General features: G+C 40.5%; 1 long non-coding RNA gene across 1 annotated transcript; it reads left to right on the top strand.

Moving 5' to 3' along the window:
- The first annotated feature begins 6,286 nt into the window (after positions 1-6,286).
- LOC128438437 (uncharacterized) lies at positions 6,287-9,116 on the top strand. The gene is made up of 5 exons (XR_008338333.1): positions 6,287-6,400; positions 6,809-6,991; positions 7,611-7,889; positions 8,458-8,605; positions 8,836-9,116. It is a non-coding gene; the product is annotated as an uncharacterized LOC128438437 (long non-coding RNA).
- Positions 9,117-9,824: the final 708 nt, after the last annotated feature.

Below are 9,824 nucleotides of genomic sequence, written 5' to 3'. Positions count from 1 at the left end.
GGCGGATCTAGGGCTAGAGCCTTGGGGGCCCTGGCCCAAGCTGAAAACTGACCTGCCCCTGTCCTATCAGTCGTCTTAAAATAAAAATACCAACAAAGAGTATTATTATTTTCTAATTTCATTGAAGTACACAATGTGCTTCATCAAGTGTGCACTTAGATGTGCACCTAACTCAATGTGGATGGATAGTAGATACATAATTTGCCCCTCCTAGTAAATTTGCCCCTGATTAACACTGGCGGGTTTTCCATTCTCCAGAAAGTCGGTGGTTTGATCCCTTGGTCTTTCTGAAGTGTCCTCGGGCAAGACACTGTTTCCACAGCATCTTAAAAAGAAAAGAAGGATTGTTTGGTTTTCATGAAAATATCCCAATGGAAAGAGAATTAAAATAATATATTAATTTCTACCTGTCTACACTGTTATAGTGATTTTCAAATCCATTTGAATCATGTGCCCTCGTTTCTTTATTCTTATATTTGGAGAAGCCTTGTTAAACCTTTTCTTCTCATAACATCCTTTGCTCCGTCATTATCAGAAAAACGACCGGACTCGCTGGTTAAACACAAGTCATTAAAAAGACTGAGGGGCCATTAGAGGAAAGAGAAAAGAATATATTTAAAGAAAGATTGATCTACTTATCAAATTAACATTCACCTCATATAAGGTGGGAAACCTTTAAGAGATATAAAAGAACACATAAAACAAAGGGGAAGGTTGTGAGGGCCTCATTCACACACACACAACAGAGGAAATAGACAAGGTAAGCTTATTTGTGTCGCACCACTTCAACAACAAGGCAATTCAAAGTGCTTAACATGACACATACAAACCATTAAGAAGGACACACAACACAATACAAAGACAGTTTAGAAAGGATTCGGAAGAGTGAGGAGATAAAGAGAACATAAGCAGCTGAATAAAAATTGCAATGCAGTGGAGGATGTGAATAAATAGTCTTGACTGAATAAAACGTGGAAGCAAACAGAAAAGTCTTAAATGATTTAAACGACATTTTCCAAGAGTTTGTTTCAGATATGTGGAGCATAAAAAAGAGGCTTATGTTTCTTCGTGTTTAGCTTTGACTCGGGGGGGGGGGGGGGGGGACCGGAAAGGATGATTCACTCATTATCTACTCACAACTATGCCGAGTGTGAACTCTCCCTTTAATGACTTAAATGAGGAATTTCAATCGATTGCTGTCCTGGTTTCCAGTTGGTTTGTGGCTCCAGTTAAAACCTTAACAATCGTGGAACACCCATCTTTTCCTCTGCATCAAGGTGAGACACTGAACCACTAGAGGTCAGTAAAAACAAGATGTCCAGCTCGCACTGCTCATGGGGTGAACTGAGAGGACGGGAATTCAACCACTGAGGCTTCAGTGCTCCGCTCCGTTGGGAGGACAAGTTACAGAAATTTAAGGCAGTGACCTGAAATTTTTGTGCCGAGTCTGACAGCTGGAAAAGTGTTCACCGCAAATCCATTATTTTAACGTCAAAACCCTCTCACACTTTTTTCCATTTACTTTTCTCTTTGTCTTTCAAAGAACAAAGGATTCTCCTCCTTGTTTTCTCCTCACTTTAAATCTGCTGCAGGGGCGTCAGCTGCACAGTAAACCAACCTGGATTTCTATATTATGGTCCTGGTTACTTGTTATTGTATTAATAAAGTTATTTATACACTAAATAGAAGAAGTAGAATGGAGAAGAAGACTTAAGAGAAGAACATAGATAACTCCTCTTGTGCTGACTGGACAGTTTCCACTACACAAGGTCACAAATACTGTCAATCTCTAATAATGTTTTTTTTTTGTGTTTATGAAATGTTATTTGCTGTAATGATCCAGTAACTCACCACAAATCAAAGAGAAAAACAAGCTCTCACAATATATCTGATAAATATAAAACTGTTTATAATGTATTTTACTGTAGCTTCACCTGCGGCTTTCACAGCTGCTTCAGTATAAATTATAAAATGAATAAAATAATATAATTGATCAAACGGTACTTTAATTTAAAAATGTAACTATATTTAACTCGCCTGTATCCGATGGTGTCGGGTGAAGTTACATTTAAATATTTCCGCCCAGAAACATCAGCGAAATGTTACCAACACGTTTTGAGATTGAATGTTTATCAAGTGGCGTTCACTGGGCCAAATGTAAACAGGAAGCAGATTGTTATGCAGCCAGTGTGACCAGTGCGTTTTCACCGCTGGCCGATGTTCAGTTGCGAGGTGACTTACTGGTGAAAGTGGTGAAAGTGGAGACTGGAAAGTTATTTGAGGCTAGAAGAAAAAAGGTTGCTGAAGCCCGGCGTCGCCCTTCGTCTTCTCTGCGCCGTGTGGCGACAGAACTGCTCAAACTGGGTTTCCTGACAGATGGCTGTGACCTTTCCAACATAAAGGCCAGACACAGTGAGCTCCTATGAGAAAGAGGGTAATTATCATATTCTGTTACACACACACACACAAACACACACACTTCTTGACATTGATGTCTCTGAAATAGGACACAGTTCACTTAGCTGCAACAATAATAAGCCATGAGCTTTGTCACCTGGGATTTCCCCCCCCAGGAGATGCAGTGCTCCACCAATTGTGTGTGTGTGTGTGTGTGTGTGTGTGTACAGCTTATACTGTGTGTGTATGCACAGTACATACGTGTCTGTTGGCCTGTGTCTGTGATTCTCTCACCTTGTGTGTGTATGTACGCCAGGCTTGAAATCATTCTGACATAATCTTTTTTTTTCCATATGTATTTCCATCCCTCTCTTTTTTCACCCTCCCTCCTCCTCTCATTTTTCTTTCCTCTCATGTCTCACGTTCCCCTCTCCTTCCAGAGAAGTCATTCCCTCGCTCAGAAGACACCACTTGTCCATCTTTTCTTCTCCCCTCAGCTGCTGATGACACTTCTATCTGCCGTCTCCATCTCTTTTCTTCTCCGTGTATTTGGTTATCTGTCAGCCTCCCTCCCGCTTCCTCTTTCTCTTCGCTCTCTCGCTCTCTCCCGCTCAATCTCTCAATGTCACTCGATGACATTGTCCTGAATTAGCAGTTTTCTTTTCTTTCATTTTTTTACTCTTGCTGCTAATTCAATTAACAAGATGCCATCTCCCCCAATTAAGCTTTCCAATTACCACCGCGCTCTCAGTCCGAATGAAAGTAGTCCCGCGCTCGCTGAAGGTTTTTCTTTGTGCTGGAAGTTGAATTGAAATGGACTTGCAGCCTGTGTGATAAGACCTGCACATCATCATCATCCGAAAAAGGAGAAACTATTTTTTTTTTTTTTTTATATTTAATCGCTCTCTCATTTTGATTGCTCTCACGCGTTACTGTTTTTGGAGATTGGGCTGTAATTGTCGGATTGGTTCCTCTTTACTGTGGCCTCATTCAAATGCACCATCCTGTGAGTGGTAATATGCAATCAGACAATTGTATTAAACAGCGAAAGAAGTCAAAGAAAATCCTGTGTTTATGAGCATGTGTGTTTGAGAACACTTGTTTTCAGTTTCAGAAAGAAACAGTCCGGTAATCATGAAGCAGCTCTTCCTCTCGTTGCTAACATTTTTCTTCCAAAGCACATCGATGGCCTTGTAAAGAAGAAAGGATAGGGATGAAGGTGTTAAAGGTGTATAGTCTTACATTCACAGTTTCCATCATGCTGTCTTTTCCTTTTTTATTCTCACAACTCTTCAGACATCTGTCAGGAGGCGTGAGACTCTCTTTACCCCACAGGCAGTGATCGAGCTTTGTCATGAGGTTACATTACAGGTGACTTTATGATTCTGTCATCATGCCTGGCAGCTTGTGATAAAATGATTCTGTCTATAACAGGCACCACATACAGAAAGAGTCCATCTGAAGATGAATTATTAATAAAATTATTATTCAGTAAAAAAAAAGGCCCATAAATAAAGTTGAGGAATTTAAAACACACAACTCAGGAGTTAGTCTGTAAATTGTGTGTTTGCTGCTTAACATGAATAAGACTTGAATGCATCACCTCATATGTGAGCATGAGATTTGCCAGAGTCGCATCAGGTACAATTTCATTTTTAGTGGCGGTGTGAAAACAATAACTCCCATGATCCCGCTGGCTTCACAGCATCATCAAACTTAGTCTTTTGTTATTGTTTTGATTGAGAGACCCCGAGAGGCCATAGTCACGTATAGTACATCGAAGGCACCTCTGACCCTACATGTGAGTCACTGAAGACTCGTATAACAACACACGATCTGTCATGTAACAACCTCAACAATCTCAACAACCTCAACAATCTCAACAACCTCAACAACCTCAGGGTAAAAGCTGTGAAACATGCAGAACAACACTCAAGTCCTCCCACCCTCAGTTTTTTAACTTTTCTGGAACATTTAGTTCTATTACCTCTCAAATCCACAGTTTGCCTCTTTCTAGGAAATGATTTGCCGAAGTAAAAAGCGTTTGGTTTGTTTATATCACCGAGCAGAACTTGTGCTCATCAGTGTTCTCACAGAGGAAATAGCTTGAGCAAAAATGAAGGCAGCAGATCAGCAGGGAGCCAGGGAGCTGTTATCACTCATTCAAATAAACTGATAATTATCGAGGACTACATGTCATCGTCACAAACGCACCAAGGGACTGGGCACTGTTGTTGTTATTTTTGGAGCTCGACGAGGCAACGTTTTCCTTTCAACCTTGATTATCTTTGGTGTTTGTCAGAGTTAGGTTATAGGAACCAGCAGCAGGTGCACAGAGCTAATTAGAATCTGGCAAAGTCATACGACGATGATGAGTCATCGAAAACCCATGCGAGAGACGAGGGAGGAAGAGGAAGCGGAGCGCGGCACCAGGCTCTCTCCCTATCTCGCCCGATCTCTCTCATGACTTTGTCAAAAGGCGGACAGATTAAGAAAAAGAGCGTTAATTAAAACTTTTGTACAAACTGATTAAGTCGCTTTTCAGATGTACACAAGGCCGTCGTTGTGCCAGAAGTACGAGGAAGGGTAAAGCCCGCATCAGCGCGGACGGGATGTGAGCTTGTCAAAACACAGCCCAATTAAAAAAGTGAATTCATTAAAACTTGCCGGACTTTTAGACAGACCTGCAAGATGACTGATTTATCTGATGTTGATTTCAGCACGGCTCCCATACTCCGTCTGTTCTCGGTTGGACAGATATGCTGTTCTCCTCAGCAATTTAATGTGAGGTCTAATTAGTGTGTTAAGAGCATAGTGGGTTCAGAGACATGTGAAAACGACTTCACTGTAGCTTAGTTGTAAAGAGGCCGTGATTATTTTCCATCTTGGAACATTTATCACAAACGTCCGACATGATTGCTGCAGAGAGCTCTGTCTGTTTTACACAACAGTGCTAAACGCAAGACGGACAAATTATCTATTCAACGTTCTGACGTGTATGAAAATATGTTTGTGGATGAAAGCAAAGTGCAGCAGGACTTCAACAAGTTTAAGAGCAGTGAGAAGTTACACAGGTTTGTGGAGCTGGACCTTGTCGACCTCCTAAGTTCAAACGTAACAGAACTTTATCCATAAACTGTAAAAAAAACATGAACAACACTTCTCCACTTCCTTTTACTGTAAAGACAGAATCATGCCAAATATTCTGTACATTGGTAATGCCATATTGGTGACATCATTTTGTATTATTATTAATGAAGCTGGAGTGAGCAGTTGTATTAAAAATCCAACCCAGTCTCATCAGAAAATGTTCAATGGTAACGTCGGTCCAAGTGGACCAACGTTACCATCTCACAATCTGGCCTCTCAGATTGTGAGATGGTAACATTTAGTCCTCCCATTGTTTTGCATTGGCGTGTTCTCACGTCACGTGACTCTCAAGCTCCCGTCTGCGGAGAGGAAAACATGGCGGAGATTCCTTGTTTTTTCAGATAAAAATATAATTTTGTAACTTAGTTTGGGCATAAAAATACATTCTGACACCATTTCTAGCGAGAAATGTGGTCTTTGCTTCCACAGTTTTCAGCCAGTTCGTGCTTATGATAAATATTTTAATAGTTATCACGCATGTTTTTATCGTTGCTATGATGGTTGCCATGGCACCATGGGCGCAGCTTGGTGTTTAAATCACAGTCCCTGCGTGGTGTCCTTCAGTGATCGTGAATGTTATTCATGTTATATAATAGTAATATTTGAGGCTAGATTACATCTCTAATGAGAAGGATCATGCGAGTCTGTTTATACCGAGGACGGCCCGAGTGCGCGACCGGCCCGAGTGGCGCGAGCCGAGCGGCCCGAGTGCGCGAGCGGACCGAGTGCGCGAGCGGACATGACGTGTGGCTGTCGTAAAAACCCTATTTGTAAACAACCAGCCCTTTAACTCGGGGCTGCGTCATAAACACGGCGCGCTTGGAAGACCACGATGTCATCTTCCTTCTGTCAGGTAAGTAGTTTATTGTTTTTAAAGATCGTTACGATCTAGGTTTACAGTCCGAGTGCGGAGAGAGTCCGTCAATCCACACTATGGACGCTGTTCATCAGCTAATACGCCATTGTTAGCCACATGCTTCAGCCCACGGTAGCCTGTGCTACCTGGGAGGTGAATACATGGTTGTTGAAAGCAGTTCAAGACGCTTAGCTCATCATTGAGGGACGCTACAATATAAATATAAACATGAATTTGATTTATGAATGCTTTAGATTAATAAGGAGTGTATTTGTCTACCATTACTCCACAATATCAGGTCAATTTGGTTTAATGTATAGTATGCACTATGACAATAATGTTTCCATGTTATGGAGTTGCGATTCATTTTATAAAACAATTGCTATGTTCTGTTTTTTAATCAAGGAGGATCCCAGTGAAGCTACAGGAGTTTCATTAACGTCAACAACTTGGACCAAACAGTTTGTTTTGCTTGATGAAGAGCAGGAAGGGCAGCCTGGAGAGAAAGAGAAGCCGGGTTGAGCCCACTACCATCATCCACGTACCACGAGGAAGATGAGGGAGAGAAATGATCCTACCATTAAAGAGGTACTTTTAAGTTACATACCAGAAAAAACATTTTATATAATTTGCCAAATATACATTTTTATTAAATCCCCAAAGTACACTTGCTGAAATACAAGTTAATATCACACTGAAAGAATTTTGATCAATCATGCTTCCCTGCTGTGATTGTTTAACTAGGAAAACAACTTTTTCCACAGGAAGGCAAGTAAATTTAAGGAATACATGTGCAAAGTTTTCCTCTGTTATGTATAATGATGACCCCCATCAAACATAATGTTAGCAATATTTACACCTTTTAATTTATACTGTTTATTTCTGTCTACATGTGTGAATTTGCCTTCATTAGTTTCAGAAAAGAGCGATGATGTATCGGTCAGTGGGCGGCAGCACGAGACTCCGCAAACTAGTCTGTAAGCAAAGCAGACGAAGGCATCGAGGTTGCGGCCTGCCATCATTGTTATTTTGCTTAAGGGACTGAATATGTTTCATGTAGAAATATTAGCATTTCCCTTATATCTACCAAAACTGCTTGTTTCACAGACTGCAGTTTTGTTTTGATCCGATGTGGTGTGCAAATACAACCGTATCTGCAATGGGTTGTGGGGCATTAACATTTGTAACTCTAATTTTGTTTTGACAGACTGTGAAAAGAACGTTGAGAACATCACCACTCTACAGGAAGACACAGTCCAGTAATGGGTGTCAGAAGTTCAGTAGTGAACGACAGGTACTGTGGAAAAATATGTGTCATTGTTGTACAATGTCCTTTGACTCTGTTTAAACAAGGTTAACACAAAAAGGTTTGATTGTAAACTGATATCGGTATGAATTCATGTTATTCTCCTCGTCAAAAGAAACAAACAATCCAAATTACCTGCAGAAAGCCCTTGATGGACGCTTCAGCTGCATCGTCAGACTGGTGAGACAGCAAGATGCCAACTTTAATGCCAATTTATTTGTGTAACATTCTGTGACCAAATGTATAGATAACTTTTTGTAGATTGTAAAAATAGATAACCCATTTATTACAAAAAAACTACACTAGAATTATCGCACTGCGTTGTATGACTCCGCTAACCAGAGCAGTGTCCGTCTACATATTTCTACATATTTTCTCTCATATAAATGACACTGTATCTCTTGACAACTGAAACCATAAGATGAGGTCAGTGTGGCCTTGACCTTTTTACTTTAAGACAAATACAAAGTTAGACAATCCGAAAACATGCAGTAATGCCCCCTGCGACTCGCTATTGCAGAGGCATTAAAACCGTAGTGTAGTAGATTGGATTTTATTGGTGTTACATTGGACATCTTGTATGGGTACACCAAAAAATATATTTGGTTTCACATTCTAGATGGCAATAAGCAGAGTCATCAACTCAGGAAAAATATTTCTGTAGAAAAGAAAGCCTTGTATGTGTGTATGTATACATACACACAAACGCATAATTGAGAGGTTTTTGTCTTTTATCATATATTCTCAGGCAGTACTGATGCATTTACTGAGACGGGACGTGAGGGCCTACTCTGCGTGCTCAGAGTTCAAGCCCAGCAGGCTGCAGCGGGCCTGACATATTCTGGAACAGCAGCACAGTCTTTGGATGACTCCTCTGAAGATGAAAACATGGCGAGGTACTTCTCCACTGATGAAGAACTGTGAGGGCTGTGATTAGCTACACTCTCTTGCTACAAGGCTACTCATGCTACTCCCTGGCAGCCTTAGGAAGGCATTAGCTTGCTGTGTGGTAGCTGTTAGCTTCAGCATTTTTAGTTTTTAGTGGCCTGTCTGACGTTTATGTTAAAAAAAAATCAGAGGGAACCATCTTCATAATTTAACACTATGGTTTGTTTGTGTCCTTCAGTTCTTCTCAAGAGAAGCAGTACAGGTGTGCCTCAGCTCCACGGTCCCTCCTGCAGCCTCCGCTCCTGATGCTAACCTCATGTCTCCATCACACCAAGCAGCAGACCTGGATTGACAGACCTTTCTCCAGAGCTGCCCCCTCCCTCTGAAACCCCCCTCTCCAAAACACTATTTGTGTAGTTTTTAAAGTATTTTTTGCATGAGAATTGTTGATCATAACATTTCCAGCAGATGCCTTAATATAATGTTTGTGCACAATAAATGACATTGATCATAACATAATGGTATTTCCTTGCACTTCTACACCATGATATTGTCAGATAAGATGCTGATTACATTAAAGCAGTGAATGCTCTGCTTTAAGCAACATAAACACACAATGATTCAATGGATCTGAAGTAGAATGGGCACATTACATTCTGTAGAGAATGCCTCAGTTATGGAAGTCAGAAAATAACTTTCTTTATCTGAGGTTCCAGTCATTTATAGTCACAGCAAAGCACACAGGTCTGGTTGTCTAAGTGGCGCCCATATCATATTGTTTAAGATGTGTAACATCAAGTTTGTGTTTCAGTGCAAAATTAGTCATTAGTCAAGAGTTCACCTTCTTCTTTACACTAAAATTAGGTGACCCAGATGTTTCACAATGCAATCTGATAAGGTCTTATGAGAAACATTCTTAACATTAAAGAAATCAACACAGAGGATAGCAATATCTGTTTGACTTTAATCCGTAGCTGATAATCAGCGGCCTGACTTATTCAAACACATTAATACTACAATGAATAAGGCAGGGGTTTTCCATCAGAAATCATTTCTGGGACATTAATTTAAAAGATCTCCAGTATAAGCAAATGTATTCTAAAATTGGTTTATATCCAAGTGTGAGGCTGTCCTGGCACATGGAAATAAGATATATATATATTGTTTGTATTAGCTTTCCCTCAGTTTAGTACTTGCACTTCTTGAAAAGCTCTATATAAATAAGAT

The sequence above is a fragment of the Pleuronectes platessa genome, chromosome 4, assembly GCF_947347685.1.
Source record: "Pleuronectes platessa chromosome 4, fPlePla1.1, whole genome shotgun sequence".
Lineage (NCBI taxonomy): Eukaryota > Metazoa > Chordata > Actinopteri > Pleuronectiformes > Pleuronectidae > Pleuronectes > Pleuronectes platessa.
The sequence above is the reverse complement of the archived record's forward strand: the minus strand, read 5'-3'. Positions and strand labels throughout refer to the sequence as shown.